A 10,383-nucleotide genomic window follows, 5' to 3' on the forward strand; every position below is an offset into this window, starting at 1 on the left:
CCTGTCCATTGCAATAATGACAATAAAACTCTATTCTATTCTATTCATCCTCGAAAAAATCCGTCAGGTGAACAGCTGATTTTACGACTTCCGGTGCCGACGTAAGACAACCCGTTTCCTGTATATGACCATAGGATGAAAAAATGCACTACGGTACTACGACTATAGTGGCCATTGACATTTAGCTTCTATATCTGGGTTGCCCAAAGTGTGGCACAGGGGCCATCTGCGGTCCGTCACTCGTTTGTCATCGGCCTTAAGTACCCCTCGTGGTGAAATCTATCAAAATGAGGGTGGTCCCAAAAAGGTGGGATTTTTGAAATTGACTGTGTGTCGCTTTTAAAAGTATTCACGCTCAGGTCAACATATGAAATAACAAGTGTGTGTAAAAAATTTGAAGTGCTCCCACGCTAGTCAACATATGTCATAACAAGTGTGTGTAAGAAATTGAAATGAGCCCCCTTTGGCCAGAATTAATTAAAAATAAATAAATAAATATGTATATAGAGATATACTGTAATAACAAAGTAAAAATTGAAGATTCCAAACAAAAAACAAACCAAAAAATGTATTAAAAGTTTATCTTTTTTATATTTGCATAGTATGTATATATTATTAATGTTGTAAATCTTTATATATTTAGGAAGGGTGGTCCTAAAGAGGTAGGCATTTTTTCGGAGGTCTCAAGAAGGTAACAAATGCAAGAATGTGTGTGTGCGTGAGTGTGTGTGACAACGGCGGTCTTTAAAAATATATTGTGGAAGCTTTTTGTAAAATCTAAGATGTAATTGCAGCAGAACACACAATTGAAGCTACATATTTAAACCAGCAGACAGCATTTTAGTTTGGAATATTAAAGTTATGTCACACAAGTCACGAAAGTGCTTTAAAAGTATATTTTAGAAGCTTTTGGGGACATGAAATATGTTAAAAATTCAAGCATAATCTTAAAGCTATGGTTATAACTTGGTAGATGACATTTTGGTTTGGAATATTTTAGTTATTTCACATAATAAATCACAAAAGTTCTCTAAACATTTATTTTAGAAGCTTTTGGTGAAATCTTAAATTGATTATTATAGCAGAATCTCAAATAAGTAGTTATGCTTTTCACCAAGTAGAGGAGATGTTGGTTTGGAAAATTTGAGTTATGTCACATAATAAATCACAAAAGCTCTTTAAAAGTATATTTTAGAAGCTTTTTGTGAAATCCTAAGCCGGTAATTATAGCAGAATCTAAAAACAAGCTAAATTTTCAACCAAGCAGATGACATTTTGGATTTGGATTATTTCAATCACGTCACACAATATGTCACAAAAGCACTTAAAAAGTATATTTTAGTCACTTTTGAAATCTAAGATGATAATTATAGCAGAATCTAAAAAAAACAATTTATGTTTTAAACCTAGCAAATGACATTTCGGTTTAGAATATTTCAGTTGAATCAGGTAATGAATCACAAAAAGCTCTCTAAAATTATGTTTAGAAGCTTATGGCAAAGTCTATGCCCATAATCATGGCAGAAGATGGAAACGGTTTCAACCTAGCAGATGACATTTTGGTTTGAAATATTATGTCACACACTAAGTTGTAAAAACACTTTGAGAGTTTATTTTAGAAGCTTTTAATGAAATCTAAAATGGAATTTAAAGCAGAATCTAAAAAAAAAAAGTTATGTTTTCAACTTATCAGACGACATTTTGGTTTAGAACATTTCAGTTACGTCAGGTAATAAGTCACGAAAGCTCTTTAAAAGTATATTTTAGAAGTTTTGGTGTAATCTTAAGCTGGTACTTAAAATAGACTCTAAAAAACAAGCTTGGTTTTCAACCTAGCAGATGATATTTTGATTTGGAATATTTGAATTTTGTCACAAAAGCTGTCCAATCAAGTCCTTAATTTTATGCTTTCATTGTTTTCTTTACTGCACATCCTTTGGTCCCATTACAAACACCGATGTGAATGCTAAGTAAACCACACCAATGTGGGCACAAAATATGTTTTAAAATATTTGGCCTGGACCAGAGTAGCAAACGACAAGTGTGAACGCAGCCTACGAAGACCTTTTTGTAAACCTTTAATTTATGGCCGATCTTGTATAGTAAATGTTAATGTAGGCTAAATGTTACATGTACATATTAAAATTATATGGAAAGGTAGATTCAAATAAAAATAGAACTTGTAGAACTTGTTTTGATGTATAAAATCTGCTCTCCTTTGTGATATCCTCAGCTGCGCAACAGTGCCATCAAGTGGCCATTAGGGGTAGTTACATGTATTACAGCACATACTTACAGCCTGCATTAGGCTGAACACTAACTGTTATGTTTGATAATATAAACTTACTCAAGGTTGTAAAGTATTTTATAGAAATGGTTTGACTTTATTTAGCTACATTCCCTTTAACTAATTAATTACATTCCCTCTAACTCATGCTACATGTCTATCATATGAAGAAAACCTCTAAAGGGAAATCTGCTGCCCTCTTGTGTCCAACAGCGGTACTCACCTACCTATAATACATTTCTAGCATGTTCACCTTTAAAACATTAACATAGTTTTTACTTGCACGTTTATCGATACTAACATTGACCTAAGCGTTTTTGGTACTTACAATAATATATATATTTTTTAATATGGAATAAAAATAGTTTTGCAAACTATGCACATTTGAACAAGTATGTTAAATTAAATCTAGATGCAAATAAATTGAACAATGAAACCGTTACAAGCGCTCAGTCCTCCAGTGTACCAAATACCATTGGAAAAAGACATTTTTTTCCTCTCTTTTAATGTTTTACATAATTACTGCTGATAAGCGATGTAGAAAATGAATGGATAGAAAAATATAATCCATGGAAACATTTTTTGGTCTCAGCTACATTCCCAATATAGTAGATATACAACAAATAGCAAAACTATGGACAAATAGTGATATAAATATCACTTATTGTAATAATTAGTGCAAAATATATATATATTATATTATTCATAATTAAATACCACACAAGATAGGTCATTTTGAAAAAGAAGTAACATTGCTAAAAAATAAAAAAGATTGTAGCTGAGATAGGCACCAGCGACCCCAAAGGGAAGAAGTGGTAGGAAATGGATGGATGGATACATATATTTTATTTATACATTTTTATTTTTTATTGTATTTATTTTTTGTCCTGTCCAGCTAAGGCAAATCATATAGTCTTGATGTAAATGCCCTTTTCGGCTGTATAGATTTACTTTACAAAATATAAGTGTGGGATACTTCTCTTGTTGCCTTATTTGTATTTGAATGTATTACATTTATTTATATTATTATTTGGTGCAGGAGGGGGGGGGGTAGGGGGGGGAAGGAAAACGGGGACATTGAGAGGACAAGAGGGGGATAAGACAGAGCGACAATAACAAAAGCAAACACAACAATAACAACATCAGCAAATAGGATATGTACAAATATGATAGTCAAAGTGATAGCAAATAAGCAGTTAATGAAATAAATATTAATAATACAGAAATGACAATGAGAATTATTGCACTACAAATGGAGCAATAGAAATACCAATAGAAATGAGCACTATTGATGAATTATAATAATTAAAATAATAAACAAGTTTTTTTAAGGATAGCAATTAGTGTACTGCATAAACCAAACATAAACACAATGAAAGATCATAGCACTTACTAACGTTTTCATATTTTTCTCAGCCACTAGAGGGCAACACTGCATCATCTTAAGACATTCCTCTCAACATGTTGTGATGTAGTAACCTGAATTGTATATAATAATTACTGCAGCCTTCACACTTTGAGACATGTCTGAATAAGCCAACCAAAGAAACGAGGTCGCTGGTTTGTGCAGCTGTACCTAATGTTCCTTCATTAACGGCCTTCATTAACGTGAGGGTGCACAACACAACACAACACAACACAACACAACACAACACAACACAGCACAACACGCCGGTGTAAAGCGTCATGACATAAAGTGTGTGTTAACGTGTGTCACAGTGCGACAGCTGACAGTGTTGATCGTGAACAGGTGCTCCCGTGAAGATTTTGTGTGTGTGTGTGTGTGTGTGTGTGTGTGTGTGTGTGTGTGTGTGTGTGTGTGTGTGTGTGTGTGTGTGTGTGTGTGTGTGTGTGTGTGTGTGTGTGTGTGTGTGTGTGTGTGTGTGTGTGTGTGTGTGTGTGTGTGTGTGTGTGTGTGTGTGTGTGTGTGTGTGTGTGTGTGTGTGTGTGTGTGTGTGTGCATGTGTGCGCGCACGCATATGTCCACAAACGTAAGCATGTGTCGCAAGCAAGCAGAAGGAGCGACAATGGGTGCTTGTGTGGGCCGTGGAGCATAGAAAGCTGATCTGCAAGGACACACTCGGAGCAGATCAGCCTGCAGCTGCTGCTTGTCCGCACAAATCATCAGGAGGCCTCAGCGGGACCAACTGCTCGTCTTGTCATGTTCTCATGCAGCCATACACATGTAGTTATCATGCATCTTATACACACCTTTATTTCTCATACACTCATGTTGTCATGCATCTTATACACACCTTTATTTCTCATACACTCATGTTGTCATGCATCTTATACACACCTTTATTTCTCATACACTCATGTTATCATGCATCTTATACATACCTTTATTTATCATACAATCATGTTATTATAGATCTTATACACACCTTTATTTATCATACAATCATGTTATCATGCATCTTATACACACCTTTATTTCTCATACAATCATGTTGTCATGCATCTTATACACACCTTTATTTCTCATACACTCATGTTATCATGCATCTTATACATACCTTTATTTATCATACAATCATGTTATCATGGATCTTATACACACCTTTATTCATCATACAATCATGTTATCATGCATCTTATACATACCTTTATTTATCATACAATCATGTTATCATGGATCTTATACACACCTTTATTTCTCATACACTCATGTTGTCATGCATCTTATACACACCTTTATTTCTCATACACTCATGTTGTCATGCATCTTATACACACCTTTATTTCTCATACACTCATGTTATCATGCATCTTATACATACCTTTATTTATCATACAATCATGTTATTATAGATCTTATACACACCTTTATTTCTCATACAATCATGTTATCATGCATCTTATACATACCTTTATTTATCATACTATCATGTTGTGCATCTTATACATACTTTTATTTATCATACAATCATAATGTTAATATGCATCTTTTACATACCTTTATTTATCATACAATCATGTTATTGTGCATCTTATACAGTACATACTTTTATTCATCATACAATCAGGTTATCATGCATCTTATACATAACTTTATTTCTCATACAATCATGTTATCATGCATTTTATACATAATTTTATCATACAATCATAATATTATTATGCATCTTTTACACACCTTTATCATACTATCATGCTATTGTGCATCTTACACATACCTTTATTTCTCATACGATCATGTTATTGTGCATCTTATACATACCTTTATTTCTCATACAAACATGTTATCATGCATCTTTTACACACCTTTATTTATCATACAATCATGTTATGCATCTTATATATACCTTTATTTCTCATACAATCATGTTATCATGCATCTTATACACCCCTTTATTTCTCATACAATCATGTTATGCATCTTATATATACCTTTATTTCTCATACAATCATGTTATCATGCATCTTATACATAATTTTATCATACAATCATAATGTTTTTATGCATCTTTTACACACCTTTATCATACATTCATAATGTTATTATGCATCTTTTACACACCTTTTTTTCCTCATACAATCATGTTATCTATCTTATACATACCTTTATTTATCATACAATAATGTTATCATGCATCTTATACATACTGTACCTTTATTTCTCATACAATCATGTTATCATGCATCTTATACATACTGTACCTTTATTTCTCATACAATCATGTTATCATGCATCTTAAACATACTGTACCTTTATTTCTCATACAATCATGTTATCATGCATCTTAAACATACTGTACCTTTATTTCTCATACAATCATGTTATCATGCATCTTAAACATACTGTACCTTTATTTCTCATACAATCATGTTATCATGCATCTTAAACATAATGTACCTTTATTTCTCATACAATCCTGTTATCATGCATCTTATACATACTGTACCTTTATTTCTCATACAATCCTGTTATCATGCATCTTAAACATACTGTACCTTTATTTCTCATACAATCATGTTATCATGCATTTTATCCACACCTTTATTTCTCATACAATCATGTTATCATGCATCTTATACACACCTTTATTTCTCATACAATCATGTTATCATGCATCTTATACACACCTTTATTTCTCATACAATCATGTTATCATGCATCTTCCATCCATCCATCCATTCTCTACCGCTTACTCTCTTTTGGGGTGGCGGGGGGCGCTGGCGCCCATTTCAGCCACAATCGGGAAGAAGGCGGGGCACACCCTGGACAAGTCGCCACCTCATCGCAGATCATGCATCTTATACATACCTTTACTTATCATACAATCATATTAATGATGTTATAAATGTCATACAGGAATTTATTTCTCACACAATCATATTTGTGACGTTATCATGCATCTTTTCCACACCTTTATTTCTCATACAATCATGTTATGAATCTTATATACACCTTAATTCCTCATACAACAATAAATGGGTTATACTTGTATAGCACTTTTCTACCATCAAGGTACTCAAAGCGCTAATAATGTTATGCATCTTATATACACCTTTATTTGTCATACAATCATGTTATCATGCATCTTATACACACCTTTATTTCTCATACAATCATGTTATCATGCATCTTATACATACCTTTATTTATCATACAATCATATTAGTGATGTTATAAATGTTATACAGGAATTTATTTCTCACACAATCATATTTGTGATGTTATCATGCATCTTATACACACCTTTATTTCTCATACAATCATGTTATCATGCATCTTATATACACCTTTATTTCTCATACAAACATGTTATCATGCATCTTATATACACCTTTATTTCTCATCGGCTGGGGACATCTCTGCGCTGTTGATCCGCCTCCGCTTGGGATGTTTTCTGCTTGCTCCGCTGTGAACGGGACTCTCGCGATTGTGTTGGAGCCATTATGGATTGAACTTTCACAGTATCATGTTAGACCCGCTCGACATCCATTGTTTTCCTCCTCTCCAAGTTTCTCATAGTCATCATTGTCACCGACGTCCCACTGGGTGTGAGTTTTCCTTGCCCTTATGTGGGCCTGCCGAGGATGTTGTGGTGGTTTGTGTTGTGGGTTGTGCAGCCCTTTGAGACACTAGTGATTTAGGGCTATATAAGTAAACATTGATTGATCTTATATATACCTTTATGTCTCTTACAATCATGTTATCATGCATCTTATACACACCTTTATTTCTCATACAATCATGTTATCATGCATCTTATACACACCTTTATTTCTCATACAATCAATTATTTTATACATATTATATAGACATTTATTTGTCATACAATCATGTTGTCATTTATTTTATACACACCTTTATGTCTCATACAACCATCATGTTGTCATGCATCTTATACACACCTTTATTTCTCATTCAATCATAATGGTATCATACATCTTTTATACACCTTTATTTTTCTCATACAATCATGTTATCATGCATCTTATATATACCTTTATGTCTCTTACAATCATGGTATCATGCATCTTATATATACCTTTATGTCTCTTACAATCATGGTATCATGCATCTTATATATGCCTTTATGTCTCTCACAACCATGTTATCATGCATTTATATACACCTTTATTTCTCACACAGTCATATTAATGATGTTATACATGTTATATAGCCCTTTGTTTCTCATAAAATCATGTTATCATGCATTTCAAACACTTTTATTTCTTATACAAACATCTTATCATGCATCTTAAATACACCTTTATTTCTCATACAATCATGTTATCATGCATCTTATATACACCTTTATTTCTCATACAATCATATTAATGATGGTATCTTTGATGTATAGAGACCTTTATGTCTCACACAATCATATTAAGGATGTTATCATGCATGTTGTATAGACCTTTATTTCTCATACCATCATCATGTTATGCATCTTATATACAGCTTTATTTCTCATACAATCATATTAATGATGTTATATAGACCTTTATATGTCATTACAATCATACACGTGATGTTATGCGTGTTATACAGGCCTTTATTTCTCATACAATCATTTTAATGATGTAATCATGCATGTTATATAGCCCTTTATTCATCGTTCAATCATACACATGATGTCATCATGCATGTTTTATGGACATTTATTAGTGCAGGAAGTACACCATTAAAAAAAAAAGCACTGGAAATAAAGGCCCTGTGCATATGCTCTATATGGGATGGTATGGCTCAGACGCCATCTCCGCCAGCAATTTGAGGGTTCCAGGCTCGATTCCGATGTGACCTTTGGCAGCAAGACACTTATTCAAGTCGTTTTTTCCTTCTGCTTTATCACAAAATCTTTCTAGAGATATTAGAACTATAAAAAAAAAATTAGGACCTTTTCCCATAACTTTTCTTATACCGTTTTATATTCCCCTGTAACCTTGCACCTTTAGCCTCTACTAACATTTATTCTCCTATAAGTCTGGCTTTTTTTATGGGTACATTTTCAACTTTTACTTGTACTGTATATGTTTTTTAGGGGTGTCCAGATCCGACACCTGATATCAGCACAAAAAAGCAAGTGTCAGTTGATATCGGCTTGCATGTAAACTCTCCGATACAGTTTGTTTATTTATTTAATGTCCTCCAATAGCCACACAAGATAGTTTTTTTTCCACTTGTATTTTAGTTAAGTGTTTATAAAGGCTAAACATGGTAGGCTACAGGCTGCTAGGGACTAGCAGCTACACGGCAGCTAAGCACACAATAGCACACAAGCTAGACATATGTGTAAGTGTACTCAATTGAACAATATTGCAGTTTAAAACATGACATTTGTCAATATAAACAAGTATCAAATAATCATAGTGGCATACTACTTACACATACAAAGTCTGCAGGTAGAAGCATATTAAAAAGTATTCAGTAACAAAAGTGTCCGCATAATTCAACTAACTTGTGACCACAAGGTGTCACCAAAAACAAATTAAAATTTTATTTCAAAAATCATTAAATCTGTCTTAAGGTGAGTGCTTTTCATAACTACCATTGTTTTGGGTTTTTTAAACATTTTGTTCATTGATTTTTTTTTTTTACATATGCAGTCCGGAGATACAATTAAACATATGCCAAATGTTATTTTTTCCATCAAACAACTAACCCACAGAAATTATATTAAAATAAAAAAAATTTTTTTTTTAAATGTGTCAGTCAATTGAGTAAAGGCAAATATTGCCATGGAGTGCAATTGTCAACATTCAACACCACAAAATAATATAAAGAATGTGCTATGATTCATGCTAATATCGTGTTGGATTAAATTGGTGTCAGCAATACTTGTATTGGTATTGTTTCACAAATAAAAAAGTTGTATCGGACTCCCCTACTAAAAACTATTTTTTAAGTACGCCTATTTTCCTGTCATGTAAACTTTTATAAATACTGTATAGAAAAATGACGTTTTTCGCAACTTTATTGTTATTCTTATCGCCACTCTTTCCTCACAAATGACTACTTTCTCCCCGTAATATTAGGACTCAGTACTTAGACTTGAAGCTTTATTCTTGTTAAGTAAACAAATTTTTTTGCTTGTAATATTTCAGCACTACAGCAAAAAAAAATATTTTTTTCCTAATTTTTTTTTTTTCATGGTAATTTTTAACTTTATTTTTGTAAAATTACAACTTTGCTCATCATAGCAATTTATTCACATGACCTTTTCCCATTTTTAAAGCAGCATCTTTTTCCTCATGAAATGACTTTCTTATATCATAACTTTATTCTTGTTGTATTGCAACTTTTGTTCTTATACAATACAATTATTTTTTTTTGCATATAAAATAATGATTTTTTTCAGAAAATTTTAATACATTTTTTTTCTTCTAATACAACTTTTTTTCTCACAAAATATTTTTTCCCCCTCATATCACATGTTGACCTCACAAAATGTATTTCCTGAAGGCATCTTTACAATATCACAATTAGATATACACATTTTTTTGTACAAAAAATACCACCTTTTCCTTTGTAAAATTAATTTTTTTCTTGTGATATTTTGACTTTTTCAATGTAATATTACAACTTTCTTAACTGACATAACTAACTTTTTCCTCACACAGTACTATTAAAACTTTTTTTT

This window comes from Nerophis ophidion, linkage group LG19 (genome assembly GCF_033978795.1).
Source record: "Nerophis ophidion isolate RoL-2023_Sa linkage group LG19, RoL_Noph_v1.0, whole genome shotgun sequence".
Taxonomy (NCBI): domain Eukaryota; kingdom Metazoa; phylum Chordata; class Actinopteri; order Syngnathiformes; family Syngnathidae; genus Nerophis; species Nerophis ophidion.